The following is a 16838-nucleotide window of genomic DNA, read 5'->3' on the forward strand; positions in this document are numbered from 1 at the left end:
CTCTCGGATTGCTACAGATCGGGAGATATTTGCCTTTTGAAATTTGACTTTCGAATAATCTCTAAATTTTAAATGTCTCTATCCTCCAAACCTTTGGACATACATTGACGTGACTCTGACATGAAGTTGATATATACGTTACCTCAAAGTGACATAATTTTTGTCTCTCAGATTTCTACAGATCGGGAGATATTTGCCTTTTAAAAATTGACTTTCGAATAATCTCTAAATTTTAAATGTCTCTATCCTCCAAACCTTTTGACATACATTGACGTAACTATGACATGAAGTTGACATATACGTTCCCTCAATGTGACATAAGTTTTGTCTCTAAGAATCCTACAGATCGGGAAATATTTGCCTTTTAAAAATTGACTTTCGAATAATCTCGAAAAATTGAAATGTCTCTATCCTCCAAACCCTTGGACATACATTGACGTGACTCTGACATGAAGTTGACATATACGTTCCCTCAAAGTGACATAAGTTTTGTCTCTTAGATTCCTACAGATCGGGAGATATTTACCTTTAAAAATTGACTTTCGAATAATCTCGAAAAATTAAAACGTCTCTATCCCTCAAACCCTTGCACATACATTGACGTCACTCTGATAGGAAGTTGACACATACGTTCCCTCAAAGTGACATAAGGTTTGTCTCTCAGATTCCTACAGATCTGGAGATATTTGCCTTTCACAAATTGACTTTCGAATGATCTCGAAAAATTAAAATGTCTCTATCCTCCAAACCCTTGGACATACATTGACGTAACTCTGACAGGAAGTTGACATATACGTTTCCTCAAACTGACATAAGGTTTGTCTCTCAGATTCCTACAGATCGGGAGATATTTGCCTTTTAAAAATTGACTTTCGAATAATCTCGAAAAATTTAAATGTCTCTATCCTCCAAACCCTTGGACATACATTGACGTGACTCTGACATGAAGTTGACATATACGTTCCCTCAAAGTGACATAAGTTTTGTCTCTTAGATTCCTACAGATCGGGAGATATTTACCTTTTAAGAATTGACTTTCAAATAATCTCGAAAAATTAAAATGTCTCTATCCTCCAAACCCTTGGACATACATTGACGTAACTCTGACATGTAGTTGGCATATGCGTTCCCTCAAAGTGACATAAGTTTTATCTCTCAGATTCTTAGAGATCGGGAGATATTTGCCTTTTAATAATTGACTATCGAATAATCTCAAAAAATTTAAATGTCTCTATCCTCCAAACCCTTGGACATACATTGACGTAACTCTGACATGAAGTTGACATATACGTTCCCTCAAAGTGACATAAGGTTGGTCTCTCAGATGCCTACAGATCGGGCGATATTTGCATTTTAATAATTGACTTTCGAATAATCTCGAAAAATTTAAATGTCTCTATCCTCCAAACCCTTGGACATACATTGACGTGACTCCGACATGAAGTTGACATATACGTTCCCTCAAAGTGACATATGGTTGGTGTCTCAGATGCCTACAGATCGGGAGATATTTGCATTTTAATAATTGACTTTCGAATAATCTCGAAAAATTTAAATGTCTCTATCCTCCAAACCCTTGGACATACATTGACGTGACTCCGACATGAAGTTGACATATACGTTCCCTCAAAGTGACATAATTTTTGTCTCTCAGATTCCTACAGATCGGGAGATATTTCCCTTTTAAAAATTGACTTTCGAATAATCTCTAAAATTTAAATGTCTCTATCCTCCAAACCTTTTGACATACATTGACGTGACTCTGACATGAAGTTGACATATACGTTCCCTCAAAGTGACATAAGTTTTGTCTCTTAGATTCCTACAGATCGGGAGATATTTACCTTTAAAAATTGACTTTCGAATAATCTCGAAAAATTAAAACGTCTCTATCCTCCAAACCCTTGGACATACATTGACAAGACTATGACATGAAGTTGACATATACGTTCCCTCAAAGTGACATAAGGTTTGCCTCTTAGATTCCTACAGATCGGGAGATATTTGCCTTTTAAAAATTGACTTTCGAATAATCTCTAAAAATTTAAATGTGTCTATCCTCCAAACCCTTGGACATACATTGACGTGACTCTGACACGAAGTTGATATATTCGTTATCTCAAAGTGACATAAGTTTTGTCTCTCGGATTGCTACAGATCGGGAGATATTTGCCTTTTGAAATTTGACTTTCGAATAATCTCTAAATTTTAAATGTCTCTATCCTCCAAACCTTTGGACATACATTGACGTGACTCTGACATGAAGTTGATATATACGTTACCTCAAAGTGACATAATTTTTGTCTCTCAGATTCCTACAGATCGGGAGATATTTGCCTTTTAAAAATTGACTTTCGAATAATCTCTAAATTTTAAATGTCTCTATCCTCCAAACCTTTTGACATACATTGACGTAACTATGACATGAAGTTGACATATACGTTCCCTCAATGTGACATAAGTTTTGTCTCTAAGAATCCTACAGATCGGGAAATATTTGCCTTTTAAAAATTGACTTTCGAATAATCTCGAAAAATTGAAATGTCTCTATCCTCCAAACCCTTGGACATACATTGACGTGACTCTGACATGAAGTTGACATATACGTTCCCTCAAAGTGACATAAGTTTTGTCTCTTAGATTCCTACAGATCGGGAGATATTTACCTTTAAAAATTGACTTTCGAATAATCTCGAAAAATTAAAACGTCTCTATCCCTCAAACCCTTGCACATACATTGACGTCACTCTGATAGGAAGTTGACACATACGTTCCCTCAAAGTGACATAAGGTTTGTCTCTCAGATTCCTACAGATCTGGAGATATTTGCCTTTCACAAATTGACTTTCGAATGATCTCGAAAAATTAAAATGTCTCTATCCTCCAAACCCTTGGACATACATTGACGTAACTCTGACAGGAAGTTGACATATACGTTTCCTCAAACTGACATAAGGTTTGTCTCTCAGATTCCTACAGATCGGGAGATATTTGCCTTTTAAAAATTGACTTTCGAATAATCTCGAAAAATTTAAATGTCTCTATCCTCCAAACCCTTGGACATACATTGACGTGACTCTGACATGAAGTTGACATATACGTTCCCTCAAAGTGACATAAGTTTTGTCTCTTAGATTCCTACAGATCGGGAGATATTTACCTTTTAAGAATTGACTTTCAAATAATCTCGAAAAATTAAAATGTCTCTATCCTCCAAACCCTTGGACATACATTGACGTAACTCTGACATGTAGTTGGCATATGCGTTCCCTCAAAGTGACATAAGTTTTATCTCTCAGATTCTTAGAGATCGGGAGATATTTGCCTTTTAATAATTGACTATCGAATAATCTCAAAAAATTTAAATGTCTCTATCCTCCAAACCCTTGGACATACATTGACGTAACTCTGACATGAAGTTGACATATACGTTCCCTCAAAGTGACATAAGGTTGGTCTCTCAGATGCCTACAGATCGGGCGATATTTGCATTTTAATAATTGACTTTCGAATAATCTCGAAAAATTTAAATGTCTCTATCCTCCAAACCCTTGGACATACATTGACGTGACTCCGACATGAAGTTGACATATACGTTCCCTCAAAGTGACATATGGTTGGTGTCTCAGATGCCTACAGATCGGGAGATATTTGCATTTTAATAATTGACTTTCGAATAATCTCGAAAAATTTAAATGTCTCTATCCTCCAAACCCTTGGACATACATTGACGTGACTCCGACATGAAGTTGACATATACGTTCCCTCAAAGTGACATAATTTTTGTCTCTCAGATTCCTACAGATCGGGAGATATTTCCCTTTTAAAAATTGACTTTCGAATAATCTCTAAAATTTAAATGTCTCTATCCTCCAAACCTTTTGACATACAATGACGTACCTATGACATGAAGTTGACATATACGTTCCCTCAAAGTGACATAAGTTTTGTCTCTAAGATTCCTACAGATCGGGAGATATTTGCCTTTTAAAAATTGACTTTCGAATAATCTCGAAAAATTGAAATGTCTCTATCCTCCAAACCCTTGGACATACATTGACGTGACTCTGACATGAAGTTGACATATACGTTCCCTCAAAGTGACATAAGTTTTGTCTCTTAGATTCCTAAAGATCGGGAGATATTTACCTTTAAATATTGACTTTCGAATAATCTCGAAAAATTAATACGTCTCTATCCTCCAAACCCTTGGACATACATTGACGTGACTCTGACAGGAATTTGACATATACGTTCCCTCAAAGTGACATAAGGTTTGTCTCTCAGATTCCTACAGATCGGGAGATATTTGCCTTTCACAAATTGACTTTCGAATAATCTCGAAAAATTAAAATGTCTCTATCCTCCAAACCCTTGGACATACATTGACGTGACTCTGACATGAAGTTGACATATGCCTTCCCTCAAAGTGACATAAGGTTTGTCTCTCAGATTCCTACAGATCGGGAGATATTTGCCTTTTAAAAATTGACTTTCGAATAATCTCGAAAAATTCAAATGTCTCTATCCTCCAAACCCTTGGACATACATTGACGTAACTCTGACATGAAGTTGACATATACGTTCCCTCAAAGTGACATAAGGTTTGCCTCTTAGATTCCTACAGATCGGGAGATATTTGCCTTTTAAAAATTGACTTTCGAATAATCTCTAAAAATTTAAATGTCTCTATCCTCCAAACCCTTGGACATACATTGACGTGACTCTGACACGAAGTTGATATATACGTTACCTCAAAGTGACATAATTTTTGTCTCTCAGATTCCTACAGATCGGAAGATATTTGCCTTTTAAAAATTGACTTTCGAATAATCTCTAAATTTTAAATGTCTCTATCCTCCAAACCTTTTGACATACATTGACGTAACTATGACATGAAGTTGACATATACGTTCCCTCAAAGTGACATAAGGTTTGCCTCTTAGATTCCTACAGATCGGGAGATATTTGCCTTTTAAAAATTGACTTTCGAATAATCTCTAAAAATTGAAATGTCTCTATCCTCCAAACCCTTGGACATACATTGACGTGACTCTGACATGAAGTTGACATATACGTTCCTTCAAAGTGACATAAGTTTTGTCTCTTAGATTCCTACAGATCGGGAGATATTTACCTTTAAAAATTGACTTTCGAATAATCTCGAAAAATTAAAACGTCTCTATCCCTCAAACCCTTGGACATACATTGACGTCACTCTGATAGGAAGTTGACACATACGTTCCCTCAAAGTGACATAAGGTTTGTCTCTCAGATTCCTACAGATCTGGAGATATTTGCCTTTCACAAATTGACTTTCGAATGATCTCGAAAAATTAAAATGTCTCTATCCTCCAAACCCTTGGACATACATTGACGTAACTCTGACATTAAGTTGACATATACGTTCCCTCAAAGTGACAATAGGTTTGTTTCTCAGATGCCTACAGATCGGGAGATATTTGCATTTTAAAAATTGACTTTTGAATAATCTCGAAAAATTTAAATGTCTCTATCCTCCAAACCCTTGGACATACATTGACGTGACTCTGACATGAAGTTGACATATGCGTTCCCTCAAAGTGTCATAAGGTTTGTCTCTCAGATTCCTACAGATCGGGAGATATTTGCCTTTAACAAATTGACTTACGAATAATCTCGAAAAATTTAAATGTCTCTATCCTCCAAACCCTTGGACATACATTGACGTGACTCTGACATGAAGTTGACATATACGTTCCCTCAAAGTGACATAAGGTTGGTCTCTCAGATGCCTACAGATCGTGAGATATTTGCATTTTAATAATTGACTTTCGAATAATCTCGAAAAATTTAAATGTCTCTATCCTCCAAACCCTTGGACATACATTGACGTGACTCCGACATGAAGTTTACATATACGTTCCCTCAAAGTGACATAATTTTTGTCTCTCAGATTCCTACAGATCGGGAGATATTTGCCTTTTAAAAATTGACTTTCGAATAATCTCTAAATTTTAAATGTCTCTATCCTCCAAACCTTTTGACATACATTGACGTAACTATGACATGGAGTTGACATATACGTTCCCTCAAAGTGACATAAGTTTTGTCTCTAAGATTCCTAAAGATCGGGAGATATTTGCCTTTTAAAAATTGACTTTCGAATAATCTCGAAAAATTGAAATGTCTCTATCCTCCAAACCCTTGGACATACATTGACGTGACTCTGACATGAAGTTGACATATACGTTCCCTAAAAGTGACATAAGTTTTGTCTCTTAGATTCCTAAAGATCGGGAGATATTTACCTTTAAATATTGACTTTCGAATAATCTCGAAAAATTAATACGTCTCTATCCTCCAAACCCTTGGACATACATTGACGTGACTCTGACAGGAATTTGACATATACGTTCCCTCAAAGTGACATAAGGTTTGTCTCTCAGATTCCTACAGATCGGGAGATATTTGCCTTTCACAAATTGACTTTCGAATAATCTCGAAAAATTAAAATGTCTCTATCCTCCAAACCCTTGGACATACATTGACGTGACTCTGACATGAAGTTGACATATGCCTTCCCTCAAAGTGACATAAGGTTTGTCTCTCAGATTCCTACAGATCGGGAGATATTTGCCTTTTAAAAATTGACTTTCGAATAATCTCGAAAAATTCAAATGTCTCTATCCTCCAAACCCTTGGACATACATTGACAAGACTATGACATGAAGTTGACATATACGTTCCCTCAAAGTGACATAAGGTTTGCCTCTTAGATTCCTACAGATCGGGAGATATTTGCCTTTTAAAAATTGACTTTCGAATAATCTCTAAAAATTTAAATGTGTCTATCCTCCAAACCCTTGGACATACATTGACGTGACTCTGACACGAAGTTGATATATACGTTATCTCAAAGTGACATAAGTTTTTTCTCTCGGATTGCTACAGATCGGGAGATATTTGCCTTTTGAAATTTGACTTTCGAATAATCTCTAAATTTTAAATGTCTCTATCCTCCAAACCCTTGGACATACATTGACGTGACTCTGACATGAAGTTGATATATACGTTACCTCAAAGTGACATAATTTTTGTCTCACAGATTCCTACAGATCGGGAGATATTTGCCTTTTCAAAAATTGACTTTCGAATAATCTCTAAAAATTTAAATGTCTCTATCCTCCAAATCCTTGGACATACATTGACGTGACTCTGACAGGAAGTTGACATATACGTTCCCTCAAAGTGACTTAAGTTTTGTCTCTCAGATTCCTACAGATCGGGAGATATTTGCCTTTTAAAAATTGACTTTCGAATAATCTCTAAATTTTAAATGTCTCTATCCTCCAAACCTTTTGACATACATTGACGTAACTATGACATGAAGTTGACATATACGTTCCCTCAATGTGACATAAGTTTTGTCTCTAAGAATCCTACAGATCGGGAAATATTTGCCTTTTAAAAATTGACTTTCGAATAATCTCGAAAAATTGAAATGTCTCTATCCTCCAAACCCTTGGACATACATTGACGTGACTCTGACATGAAGTTGACATATACGTTCCCTCAAAGTGACATAAGTTTTGTCTCTTAGATGCCTACAGATCGGGAGATATTTACCTTTAAAAATTGACTTTCGAATAATCTCGAAAAATTAAAACGTTTCTATCCTCCAAACCCTTGGACATACATTGACAAGACTATGACATGAAGTTGACATATACGTTCCCTCAAAGTGAAATAAGGTTTGCCTCTTAGATTCCTACAGATCGGGAGATATTTGCCTTTTAAAAATTGACTTTCGAATAATCTCTAAAAATTTAAATGTCTCTATCCTCCAAACCCTTGGACATACATTGACGTGACTCTGACACGAAGTTGATATATACGTTACCTCAAAGTGACATAATTTTTGTCTCTCAGATTCCTACAGATCGGAAGATATTTGCCTTTTAAAAATTGACTTTCGAATAATCTCTAAATTTTAAATGTCTCTATCCTCCAAACCTTTTGACATACATTGACGTAACTATGACATGAAGTTGACATATACGTTCCCTCAATGTGACATAAGTTTTGTCTCTAAGAATCCTACAGATCGGGAAATATTTGCCTTTTAAAAATTGACTTTCGAATAATCTCGAAAAATTGAAATGTCTCTATCCTCCAAACCCTTGGACATACATTGACGTGACTCTGACATGAAGTTGACATATACGTTCCCTCAAAGTGACATAAGTTTTGTCTCTTAGATTCCTACAGATCGGGAGATATTTACCTTTAAAAATTGACGTTCGAATAATCTCGAAAAATTAAAACGTCTCTATCCCTCAAACCCTTGGACATACATTGACGTCACTCTGATAGGAAGTTGACGCATACGTTCCCTCAAAGTGACATAAGGTTTGTCTCTCAGATTCCTACAGATCTGGAGATATTTGCCTTTAACAAATTGACTTACGAATAATCTCGAAAACTTTAAATGTCTCTATCCTCCAAACCCTTGGACATACATTGACGTAACTCTGACATTAAGTTGACATATACGTTCCCTCAAAGTGACAATAGGTTTGTTTCTCAGATGCCTACAGATCGGGAGATATTTGCATTTTAAAAATTGACTTTTGAATAATCTCGAAAAATTTAAATGTCTCTATCCTCCAAACCCTTGGACATACATTGACGTGACTCTGACATGAAGTTGACATATGCGTTCCCTCAAAGTGTCATAAGGTTTGTCTCTCAGATTCCTACAGATCGGGAGATATTTGCCTTTAACAAATTGACTTACGAATAATCTCGAAAACTTTAAATGTCTCTATCCTCCAAACCGTTGGACATACATTGACGTAACTCTGACAGGAAGTTAACAAATACGTTACCTCAAAGTGACATAAGTTTTGTATCTTAGATTCCTACAGATCGGGAGATATTTACCTTTTAATAATTGACTTTCGAATAATCTCGAAAAATTTAAATGTCTCTATCCTCCAAACCCTTGGACATACATTGACGTGACTCTGACATGAAGTTGACATATACGTTCCCTCAAAGTGACATAAGGTTGGTCTCTCAGATGCCTACAGATCGGGAGATATTTGCATTTTAATAATTGACTTTCGAATAATCTCGAAAAATTTAAATGTCTCTATCCTCCAAACCCTTGGACATACATTGACGTGACTCCGACATGAAGTTTACATATACGTTTCCTCAAAGTGACATAAGGTTTGTCTCTCAGATTCCTACAGATCGGGAGATATTTGCCTTTTGAAAATTGACTTTCGAATAATCTCTAAAAATTTAAATGTCTCTATCCTCCAAACCCTTGGACATACATTGACGTGACTCTGACATGAAGTTGACATATACATTCCCTCAAAGTGACATAATTTTTGTCTCTCAGATTCCTACAGATCGGGAGATATTTGCCTTTTAAAAATTGACTTTCGAATAATCTCTAAATTTTAAATGTCTCTATCCTCCAAACCTTTTGACATACATTGACGTAACTATGACATGGAGTTGACATATACGTTCCCTCAAAGTGACATAAGTTTTGTCTCTAACATTCCTACAGATCGGGAGATATTTGCCTTTTAAAAATTGACTTTCGAATAATCTCGAAAAATTGAAATGTCTCTATCCTCCAAACCCTTGGACATACATTGACGTGACTCTGACATGAAGTTGACATATACGTTCCCTAAAAGTGACATAAGTTTTGTCTCTTAGATTCCTAAAGATCGGGAGATATTTACCTTTAAATATTGACTTTCGAATAATCTCGAAAAATTAATACGTCTCTATCCTCCAAACCCTTGGACATACATTGACGTGACTCTGACAGGAATTTGACATATACGTTCCCTCAAAGTGACATAAGGTTTGTCTCTCAGATTCCTACAGATCGGGAGATATTTGCCTTTCACAAATTGACTTTCGAATAATCTCGAAAAATTAAAATGTCTCTATCCTCCAAACCCTTGGACATACATTGACGTGACTCTGACATGAAGTTGACATATGCCTTCCCTCAAAGTGACATAAGGTTTGTCTCTCAGATTCCTACAGATCGGGAGATATTTGCCTTTTAAAAATTGACTTTCGAATAATCTCGAAAAATTCAAATGTCTCTATCCTCCAAACCCTTGGACATACATTGACAAGACTATGACATGAAGTTGACATATACGTTCCCTCAAAGTGACATAAGGTTTGCCTCTTAGATTCCTACAGATCGGGAGATATTTGCCTTTTAAAAATTGACTTTCGAATAATCTCTAAAAATTTAAATGTGTCTATCCTCCAAACCCTTGGACATACATTGACGTGACTCTGACAGGAAGTTGATATATACGTTATCTCAAAGTGACATAAGTTTTTTCTCTCGGATTGCTACAGATCGGGAGATATTTGCCTTTTGAAATTTGACTTTCGAATAATCTCTAAATTTTAAATGTCTCTATCCTCCAAACCCTTGGACATACATTGACGTGACTCTGACATGAAGTTGATATATACGTTACCTCAAAGTGACATAATTTTTGTCTCTCAGATTCCTACAGATCGGGAGATATTTGCCTTTTCAAAAATTGACTTTCGAATAATCTCTAAAAATTTAAATGTCTCTATCCTCCAAATCCTTAGACATACATTGACGTGACTCTGACAGGAAGTTGACATATACGTTCCCTCAAAGTGACTTAAGTTTTGTCTCTCAGATTCCTACAGATCGGGAGATATTTGCCTTTTAAAAATTGACTTTCGAATAATCTCTAAATTTTAAATGTCTCTATCCTCCAAACCTTTTGACATACATTGACGTAACTATGACATGAAGTTGACATATACGTTCCCTCAATGTGACATAAGTTTTGTCTCTAAGAATCCTACAGATCGGGAAATATTTGCCTTTTAAAAATTGACTTTCGAATAATCTCGAAAAATTGAAATGTCTCTATCCTCCAAACCCTTGGACATACATTGACGTGACTCTGACATGAAGTTGACATATACGTTCCCTCAAAGTGACATAAGTTTTGTCTCTTAGATTCCTACAGATCGGGAGATATTTACCTTTAAAAATTGACTTTCGAATAATCTCGAAAAATTAAAACGTCTCTATCCTCCAAACCCTTGGACATACATTGACAAGACTATGACATGAAGTTGACATATACGTTCCCTCAAAGTGACATAAGGTTTGCCTCTTAGATTCCTACAGATCGGGAGATATTTGCCTTTTAAAAATTGACTTTCGAATAATCTCTAAAAATTTAAATGTCTCTATCCTCCAAACCCTTGGACATACATTGACGTGACTCTGACACGAAGTTGATATATACGTTATCTCAAAGTGACATAAGTTTTGTCTCTCGGATTGCTACAGATCGGGAGATATTTGCCTTTTGAAATTTGACTTTCGAATAATCTCTAAATTTTAAATGTCTCTATCCTCCAAACCTTTGGACATACATTGACGTGACTCTGACATGAAGTTGATATATACGTTACCTCAAAGTGACATAATTTTTGTCTCTCAGATTCCTACAGATCGGGAGATATTTGCCTTTTAAAAATTGACTTTCGAATAATCTCTAAATTTTAAATGTCTCTATCCTCCAAACCTTTTGACATACATTGACGTAACTATGACATGAAGTTGACATATACGTTCCCTCAATGTGACATAAGTTTTGTCTCTAAGAATCCTACAGATCGGGAAATATTTGCCTTTTAAAAATTGACTTTCGAATAATCTCGAAAAATTGAAATGTCTCTATCCTCCAAACCCTTGGACATACATTGACGTGACTCTGACATGAAGTTGACATATACGTTCCCTCAAAGTGACATAAGTTTTGTCTCTTAGATTCCTACAGATCGGGAGATATTTACCTTTAAAAATTGACTTTCGAATAATCTCGAAAAATTAAAACGTCTCTATCCCTCAAACCCTTGGACATACATTGACGTCACTCTGATAGGAAGTTGACACATACGTTCCCTCAAAGTGACATAAGGTTTGTCTCTCAGATTCCTACAGATCTGGAGATATTTGCCTTTCACAAATTGACTTTCGAATGATCTCGAAAAATTAAAATGTCTCTATCCTCCAAACCCTTGGACATACATTGACGTAACTCTGACAGGAAGTTGACATATACGTTTCCTCAAACTGACATAAGGTTTGTCTCTCAGATTCCTACAGATCGGGAGATATTTGCCTTTTAAAAATTGACTTTCGAATAATCTCGAAAAATTTAAATGTCTCTATCCTCCAAACCCTTGGACATACATTGACGAGACTCTGACATGAAGTTGACATATACGTTCCCTCAAAGTGACATGAGTTTTGTCTCTTAGATTCCTACAGATCGGGAGATATTTACCTTTTAAAAATTGACTTTCAAATAATCACGAAAAATTAAAATGTCTCTATCCTCCAAACCCTTGGACATACATTGACGTAACTCTGACACGTAGTTGGCATATGCGTTCCCTCAAAGTGACATAAGTTTTATCTCTCAGATTCTTAGAGATCGGGAGATATTTGCCTTTTAATAATTGACTATCGAATAATCTCAAAAAATTTAAATGTCTCTATCCTCCAAACCCTTGGACATACATTGACGTAACTCTGACATGAAGTTGACATATACGTTCCCTCAAAGTGACATAAGGTTGGTCTCTCTTATGCCTACAGATCGGGCGATATTTGCATTTTAATAATTGACTTTCGAATAATCTCGAAAAATTTAAATGTCTCTATCCTCCAAACCCTTGGACATACATTGACGTGACTCCGACATGAAGTTGACATATACGTTCCCTCAAAGTGACATATGGTTGGTCTCTCAGATGCCTACAGATCGGGAGATATTTGCATTTTAATAATTGACTTTCGAATAATCTCGAAAAATTTAAATGTCTCTATCCTCCAAACCCTTGGACATACATTGACGTGACTCCGACATGAAGTTGACATATACGTTCCCTCAAAGTGACATAATTTTTGTCTCTCAGATTCCTACAGATCGGGAGATATTTCCCTTTTAAAAATTGACTTTCGAATAATCTCTAAAATTTAAATGTCTCTATCCTCCAAACCTTTTGACATACAATGACGTACCTATGACATGAAGTTGACATATACGTTCCCTCAAAGTGACATAAGTTTTGTCTCTAAGATTCCTACAGATCTGGAGATATTTGCCTTTTAAAAATTGACTTTCGAATAATCTCGAAAAATTGAAATGTCTCTATCCTCCAAACCCTTGGACATACATTGACGTGACTCTGACATGAAGTTGACATATACGTTCCCTCAAAGTGACATAAGTTTTGTCTCTTAGGTTCCTAAAGATCGGGAGATATTTACCTTTAAATATTGACTTTCGAATAATCTCGAAAAATTAAAACGTCTCTATCCTCCAAACCCTTGGACATACATTGACGTGACTCTGACAGGAAGTTGACATATACGTTCCCTCAAAGTGACATAAGGTTTGTCTCTCAGATTCCTACAGATCGGGAGATATTTGCCTTTCACAAATTGACTTTCGAATAATCTAAAAAAATTAAAATGTCTCTATCCTCCAAACCCTTGGACATACATTGACGTATCTCTGACATGAAGTTGACATATACGTTCCCTCAAAGTGACATAAGGTTTGTCTCTCAGATTCCTACAGATCGGGAGATATTTGCCTTTTAAAAATTGACTTTCGAATAATCTCGAAAAATTTAAATGTCTCTATCCTCCAAACCCTTGGACATACATTGACGTGACTCTGACATGAAGTTGACATATGCGTTCCCTCAAAGTGACATAAGGTTTGTCTCTCAGATTCCTACAGATCGGGAGATATTTGCCTTTAACAAATTGACTTTCGAATAATCTCGAAAAAATAAAATGTCTCTATCCTCCAAACCGTTGGACATACATTGACGTAACTCTGACATGAAGTTGACATATGCGTTGCCTCAAAGTGACATTAGGTTTGTCTCTCAGATTCCTACAGATCGGGAGATATTTGCCTTTTAAAAATTGACTTTCGAAATATCTCGAAAAATTAAAATGTGTTTATCCTCCAAACACTTTGCCATACATTGACAAGACTATGACATGAAGTTGACATATACGTTCCCTCAAAGTGAAATAAGGTTTGCCTCTTAGATTCCTACAGATCGGGAGATATTTGCCTTTTAAAAATTGACTTTCGAATAATCTCTAAAAATTTAAATGTCTCTATCCTCCAAACCCTTGGACATACATTGACGTGACTCTGACACGAAGTTGATATATACGTTACCTCAAAGTGACATAATTTTTGTCTCTCAGATTCCTACAGATCGGAAGATATTTGCCTTTTAAAAATTGACTTTCGAATAATCTCTAAATTTTAAATGTCTCTATCCTCCAAACCTTTTGACATACATTGACGTAACTATGACATGAAGTTGACATATACGTTCCCTCAATGTGACATAAGTTTTGTCTCTAAGAATCCTACAGATCGGGAAATATTTGCCTTTTAAAAATTGACTTTCGAATAATCTCGAAAAATTGAAATGTCTCTATCCTCCAAACCCTTGGACATACATTGACGTGACTCTGACATGAAGTTGACATATACGTTCCCTCAAAGTGACATAAGTTTTGTCTCTTAGATTCCTACAGATCGGGAGATATTTACCTTTAAAAATTGACGTTCGAATAATCTCGAAAAATTAAAACGTCTCTATCCCTCAAACCCTTGGACATACATTGACGTCACTCTGATAGGAAGTTGACGCATACGTTCCCTCAAAGTGACATAAGGTTTGTCTCTCAGATTCCTACAGATCTGGAGATATTTGCCTTTAACAAATTGACTTACGAATAATCTCGAAAACTTTAAATGTCTCTATCCTCCAAACCCTTGGACATACATTGACGTAACTCTGACATTAAGTTGACATATACGTTCCCTCAAAGTGACAATAGGTTTGTTTCTCAGATGCCTACAGATCGGGAGATATTTGCATTTTAAAAATTGACTTTTGAATAATCTCGAAAAATTTAAATGTCTCTATCCTCCAAACCCTTGGACATACATTGACGTGACTCTGACATGAAGTTGACATATGCGTTCCCTCAAAGTGTCATAAGGTTTGTCTCTCAGATTCCTACAGATCGGGAGATATTTGCCTTTAACAAATTGACTTACGAATAATCTCGAAAACTTTAAATGTCTCTATCCTCCAAACCGTTGGACATACATTGACGTAACTCTGACAGGAAGTTAACAAATACGTTACCTCAAAGTGACATAAGTTTTGTATCTTAGATTCCTACAGATCGGGAGATATTTACCTTTTAATAATTGACTTTCGAATAATCTCGAAAAATTTAAATGTCTCTATCCTCCAAACCCTTGGACATACATTGACGTGACTCTGACATGAAGTTGACATATACGTTCCCTCAAAGTGACATAAGGTTGGTCTCTCAGATGCCTACAGATCGGGAGATATTTGCATTTTAATAATTGACTTTCGAATAATCTCGAAAAATTTAAATGTCTCTATCCTCCAAACCCTTGGACATACATTGACGTGACTCCGACATGAAGTTTACATATACGTTTCCTCAAAGTGACATAAGGTTTGTCTCTCAGATTCCTACAGATCGGGAGATATTTGCCTTTTGAAAATTGACTTTCGAATAATCTCTAAAAATTTAAATGTCTCTATCCTCCAAACCCTTGGACATACATTGACGTGACTCTGACATGAAGTTGACATATACATTCCCTCAAAGTGACATAATTTTTGTCTCTCAGATTCCTACAGATCGGGAGATATTTGCCTTTTAAAAATTGACTTTCGAATAATCTCTAAATTTTAAATGTCTCTATCCTCCAAACCTTTTGACATACATTGACGTAACTATGACATGGAGTTGACATATACGTTCCCTCAAAGTGACATAAGTTTTGTCTCTAACATTCCTACAGATCGGGAGATATTTGCCTTTTAAAAATTGACTTTCGAATAATCTCGAAAAATTGAAATGTCTCTATCCTCCAAACCCTTGGACATACATTGACGTGACTCTGACATGAAGTTGACATATACGTTCCCTAAAAGTGACATAAGTTTTGTCTCTTAGATTCCTAAAGATCGGGAGATATTTACCTTTAAATATTGACTTTCGAATAATCTCGAAAAATTAATACGTCTCTATCCTCCAAACCCTTGGACATACATTGACGTGACTCTGACAGGAATTTGACATATACGTTCCCTCAAAGTGACATAAGGTTTGTCTCTCAGATTCCTACAGATCGGGAGATATTTGCCTTTCACAAATTGACTTTCGAATAATCTCGAAAAATTAAAATGTCTCTATCCTCCAAACCCTTGGACATACATTGACGTGACTCTGACATGAAGTTGACATATGCCTTCCCTCAAAGTGACATAAGGTTTGTCTCTCAGATTCCTACAGATCGGGAGATATTTGCCTTTTAAAAATTGACTTTCGAATAATCTCGAAAAATTCAAATGTCTCTATCCTCCAAACCCTTGGACATACATTGACAAGACTATGACATGAAGTTGACATATACGTTCCCTCAAAGTGACATAAGGTTTGCCTCTTAGATTCCTACAGATCGGGAGATATTTGCCTTTTAAAAATTGACTTTCGAATAATCTCTAAAAATTTAAATGTGTCTATCCTCCAAACCCTTGGACATACATTGACGTGACTCTGACAGGAAGTTGATATATACGTTATCTCAAAGTGACATAAGTTTTTTCTCTCGGATTGCTACAGATCGGGAGATATTTGCCTTTTG

Source organism: Zootermopsis nevadensis, unplaced genomic scaffold, assembly GCF_977971745.1.
Source record: "Zootermopsis nevadensis isolate Lab colony 2312 unplaced genomic scaffold, Znev_1.0 Znev_ptg000028l, whole genome shotgun sequence".
NCBI classification, from domain to species: domain Eukaryota; kingdom Metazoa; phylum Arthropoda; class Insecta; order Blattodea; family Termopsidae; genus Zootermopsis; species Zootermopsis nevadensis.